Genomic DNA, 6,000 nt, shown 5'->3' on the forward strand with positions numbered 1-6,000 from the left:
GTTTGTACCAAAACAAGGTTCACACAGGGACCTGGAGGTTGGAAAATCATCACTAGATTATCTTTTCTCCTTTTTTCAAGTTACCCAACGCTTGAGTTTAAACTGTTTATCCGAAAGCTACAAAGAGTTTAGGAGCTTATGTGACATAATAAAAAATGTCCTGCCACAAGCACACTCTAGTGGAAAAAATTAATAAATAAGTATCAAATATCAGATCACAGATCTGTGAAAAGAGTAATTTGGATTATCCACAGTTAACTCCCATGAATTTCTTATTTGTTGGGACATCACTTCTTTTGTCTGGTATCTCCTCTCAGAGATTATTCTACTGATATGTGCTTCATTTTACATGCTCCCTTTAGAGATGCAGTCAGGCAATATTTGCTGTAACATTTTTCTCACCCTGATATGAAGTACTATTATTTTGCTTGTCTTGCTCACTGTAGAATGAAATTACTAAAGCTTTACTCTCCTAACTTACCTGGTTCTGGCTCACCCGAAGTCTACAACATGCTTTTCTCTGCTGAGTTGGCACAGCATTAGGGATTTTAAATTTCCTTGTGAGCCTTCATAACCCAGTTTGCTTGTTCAGTTCAAACAACTCTGAGCTCTTAGCCTCTATTCCTTAGTTGTTTCAAGCAACTTCTAGAATATTTTGAAGGGAGAAAAATAATTTATTGGGGGGGGGGGTAAGGAATGCTTTCCAGACCACTAGCATGCTGCAAAAAAGTTAGAGCAAACGTTAAAGCAAGAAACTGACCAGTCTCTCTAGGTATTTCTGTGGCCCCCCATTACTGTAGTATCTGAACGCCTCACAGACATTTGTGAATTTATTCTCACAACATCCATGTGAGGAGGGCAAGAATTCTCATCCCCATTTTACAGATGGGATACTGAGGCATAGAGAGATGAAGTAACTTGCCCAAGGTCACAAAGGAAATTTGCAGCAGAACTGTGAAGTCCTCCCGGTCCTGAGTCATAATACTCTTCACTCCTCTCTTCCTCCACTTTGTCTGGTTAGATGCTATCTTCTAGCTGACTGACAGAGAATGCAGTCTACAAGAGTGACTTTGGGCAGGTCTCTTATTCTGGTCAGACCTGAAGAGGAATGAAGGGTTGACATCTGACTTTACCTTTTCTTCTTTTATGCGATTCCATGGCCTTCATTTTTAAGCAGCCTATTTGGAGCTAACAGTTCCTCAAATTTTTTTCCTAAGTGTCTGTCTTTTGTGGGCTCCATGTCTGCTTCCTGCATTTCAGTGTCTTTAGACTTTCATTAGTGCAGAATTGCTAAAAGTACAGAGAGGCACCTAAAGATTTTTCTGCAGATGTTCTTCATTCGTTCCTCATCACATGCAATGTTGCTCCTTTGATGACATCCAGGATATTTTCTTTCGCTGGTTTTCTAACCGGACTAGTCTCTCGTGTCCAAGAGCCCTAACTGCTATTGCCAAATAAAAATGCAGAGCTTTTGATATCTACAGATCAGTCTTTTATTTAAAGGGGTTAAGTGAGTTAAATATTTCAGTAACACACTGCAGCAAATATTGAAAATGTAAGTTTAGTTTTTCTGAAATTTCAACAAACTAATCACATTGCTTGACTGAATCAAATTGCTGCTTGACTCTGAAATCTGTCTCTGTTTAAATCTGTCTTATGGCTGAAACTTTTGCTTTTTGGTGACTTCAGACTGAAATGTTCAAATATGGATAGTTAAAGTTGGGCACCTTATACCATATGGGACTTGTGCATGCTCATCATCTTTGTAAATCAGGCTTCTTATTTCATTCTAGGTGCCTAATTTATGTGCCACTATTTGAAAATATTGGCCTGTATTATAGTCTCAGTCCTGTACGACAATACTTGTACAACCCTATGCTGTATTTACGGAGAATTCCAAGGCACAGCTGTTAGTCTGTTAAAAGAGCCAGACAGAGCTATGAAATCCTGGGACCTAGAGCTGACTAGCCAGATCCCGCCCCTTCTTCCAGTCTTAAAGCTGTGGGAAGTGCAGTGATTTTGCTCCTCTTAGCTGGAGTATTAATAACATCATTTCAGTCATTAATGTAGCCAAGTGCCATGATGATAGGTGTCTTTATAAAAGCATCTATTCATATTGGACCCAAGCATGCCTCTGGGAACCATACAGTGATCTCAGCCTTCCTACACAGGCAGAAGCAGTCACTTCCAGGGCAGGGTCCATGTCTGGCTGAGGACACAATGCTGGTTCGTGGGATTTGAGGGGAGTGGGCCTGGAGGACTTATGGGTTCCTTTCTGAGGAGATGACATGCATCATTCCCACACCATTCCTGTGGAGATTCCTTGGACTTAGGCAACACAGCTGGCAGTACAGTTCCATTGGAGCCACTCGGCCAAAGAATTGGGTGGGGTGCCACCAGGCATGCTGCTCCATGCTGTATAACAGCATAACTCATCTCCTAACTTTATGATTTCAAAATCTTTCCTATCCCAAAGAACCAGTGACACAAAACACTGTCCAATCCCAGCAGCAGGCCCATAAGAAACGTAATACATAACGGGTGTTACTATTGCAATGTTCTATCTTCAGCACCAACACCTCCCCTGGCAAAGAATTGTGTGATGTTGCCTCAAGAATTGGGTAATGTTTCTTTGCACATTGCTCATGTTACAGCAAACACACGAAGAAAAATCCTGTCTAACCCATAAGCTATTACCCATGCTGCAGAAGTGGGTAGGAGGAATGTAGTGTGCTTATCATAACTTATTAACATGTTGCTTTCTGTTCCATTGCACAGTGATGATGGGATTGATGGTAGGAAACTGAGTGTCTGGTTATGGTTTGGCAGAGTACAGCATGGCTTACTCAAATGGTGGCAGTGGCACATCTCCTCTCTAGGTAAACTGTTCATTTGTCACATTTCATTCTCTTTGAAGGAGAAGTAGGTGTTGGGGGGGAGAGTGTGAATTGAAAAGTGATCATGATGCAGCATCTGAATTGTTACATTATCAGTTCAGATTCATTGTGAGCTGGCCGTGACTCTGAGACTGACATCAGTTCGTAATTGCTTCCCTGAGTTGTGATCGCTGAAGCACATGTAGTCAGATAACTCTCTAGTGACAACACATAAACAGGTGCTAAAAGCACAGATTTCTATAGTAAAGGACAACTTTAACTTGTAAACAAAAATGTTCTAAATTTGTACCTGTACTGGATGGTATAACATGGCTTAGCTTCAGTCTTGGCCAATTCCATTCACAACAGTTCAGCTCAGGAACGTCCCCTATTATCAGCAATCTCCTCACATCGGCAGAGCTGCTATTTGATACAGAGGCTGCAGTTGGGGCCTTAAACATATAAATAGAATCATATTTCATAGCTCTGACAGTATCATATGGTCTAAAGGGTGTAGGTGCTGAAGTGGGGAAAAATTCTACTTAGCCCGTAATGATCAGTGTGCCATTGGCACTGTCAATATAGCATTTGGGTGACGTCCTGAGTAAATGAGAGATCTGGTTAAGAGTGAAATGTGGCTGGGATTACCACTTTGAAAGTTGACAGGTTCTTGTCCCATGATCAGGCCCAGTATTATTCAAATTATTATATAGTTGGGAACCTGATGTGCACAGTTGCAACACTCACGCTGTATGAACTCTTCTATATTTACAAATAGTTTATTAATACATTTAGCACATTCACAAACACCCCAACTCAATAAGGTAGATAGAGATACTACAGAATATACATCTGCACATCCATATGCTTACACCATCCCTTGTAGAACAACCTGAAATGTTAGCCATCATCTTCCTCATCACCATCACCTTCCCCCTCATCACCAATAGACATCTTTCTGGCACCTCCAAAGGACTACATCACCTTCTCCTACTGCCCTTAGGCTGGGATGCAACTTTTATAATATGATACGCTGACGCCATTATGTTTGATGCATATTCAGTAGGGCTTTTCCCTTTTCCTTATTTGTATATCCTCACCTTACTAATGTTGGAGTGTCTTTCTTCTATAGGTTAGTATATCGATGATCTCAACTTCTTCTCATACTGTCAATTAGTTGCCATGGGCCTCTTGTGTTTAGGTATCTGGGAATGTAGCTCAAGTGCCCGTTATATATCTCAATTTGTTACCATTACACTCTTGTGGTTGGGTCATGTTCCAGTGGTCAGAAATTCCCTTCAAATACTCCATTTTCTGCTCCCCAATACTTGCGGTTTTCTGTTGGGCCATATGGGTTCAAAGTTCATAGGCTCAAGCCTTACGCTTACTTGCTGAAGCTAATGTCTTCCAGAATATAGGCCTGTAGGTTCCTTGCATTACGGCTGACTATAATTAATAAAGGAAAGCTAGCCCTACAATAGGACTTGGCTGTAATCATCATATTCTGCTCCTGCTCTACTTGACTAGGACCAAAGGGATTTTTCATTCAATCTTTTTTATATATATACAAAAAATGGCTCTTTTATTTGAATGGATATTTCCATCCGACATGTCCATTTTCAACATAATTGTATTTTGGAGGGGAGGGGTCTCGAAAAACCAGAAGCAGAACATATTTTGGTAGCCACAAATGGAAACTTTTTTTTTTTTAAATGAAAACCCAAAAGTCTTTTGAAGAACACTTTTTGTTTGTTTTCAATGAAACATTTCATGGGAACAAACCCCTTTGCTGGAGCTGCTCAAGCTGTGAAGGGTGGCTAGCAGGAAAAGGCTTTGGCCCACAGGGCTCTGAGGGAAGCTGACAATGTAATTAGCTACAGATTTCCCCTCGCAGAACGACAAGACAAAAGCCCTGATCCTTCACCCACCTCTCCATCAACATCACTTGTCAGGCTCCATTCCTTCCAGTGCCCCAGCCCCAGACTCCTGATTGTCTCATCCTCCTTCTCCCACATCTGCACACCTTTATTATTCCTCCCACTTTTGCTCCCTCTGACGCTTGACTCCCCTCTCAGCTCTGCACTTATCACCACTATCTAGAAACCCATCACTCCCCATCTCAGTCTCTTTGCCTCCATATGCTTGTCTCCCCACCAGCTGCCATTCAGCCTTGCTCTTCCCTCGGCCCAGCTCTTCCTAGGAGCCTGGCCTTTTAAAACAGGTTTCTCTGTCTCACATGGTATCAGTGTGGGAGGCAGTTCTGCTGAATGGGAGATATCTCCTCTCCTTGCACAGGGATATCGGGCCAGAGGCATATTTAGCCATAAGGGAAAATCTGCTTTGGAATATGCAGCAATAAATTGTGACACATGATGGAGCTCATTTGTATGATATCTAATCCAGCTAACTAAAAAGAAACAGGAAGATAGTAGAAATGTGTTCAAGGGTTTTTCTTTTTGCAAATGGTAAGTCAAAACTGCAGAATTTTCATTTTTTGTTTGTCTTTTATTTAAATTCTTTCTTTCTATTTTGTTTTTTCATTTCTTTCTGGCAGGCCATGCATCAAAGCACAGTTATGTCTCCCTTCCAGGAAAAAGTAACTAGTGTTGGGCAGCAGAAATCATTTCCGCTCATACTCGCAGACACATATATGAGGCTGATGCATTTCAGACATTCCAAAAGTCTTCAGCTAAGAAGACTGATCCAACATTACTGGGGCTCAGTATCACATACTGTAAATGTTAGATTATACCAATGAAGCGCTAGAAGCGGTATTTTTATACAGGTTTGCACAGTCTAACTCTTCCCACAGGTAACAGCAAGAAGGCTTTTTCTTTAACATCCCAGCAAAGGCACTATTTTTAGCCATAGTCTTGGTCTGGTTTTGAAGAATGTCTGACACTGACTTTTGAAACATTGTGTGTGGCAGAAACAGCACAAAGCTTTCCCTTCCCTGGAATAGTATAATTACCTTTGGGAACTTTTGTTTCTATTTCATCCTCTGTCTTATGCCTCCTTTGATATTGAAAATCAGTACAGAATGGCATTGTGATGTGGGTTACTTCACCTAATGGGACTTCCCAGTCATTCGAACAATCAGAAACAGACCAAAGGCCAGACTCAG

This window comes from Emys orbicularis, chromosome 2 (assembly GCF_028017835.1).
Source record: "Emys orbicularis isolate rEmyOrb1 chromosome 2, rEmyOrb1.hap1, whole genome shotgun sequence".
NCBI lineage: Eukaryota > Metazoa > Chordata > Testudines > Emydidae > Emys > Emys orbicularis.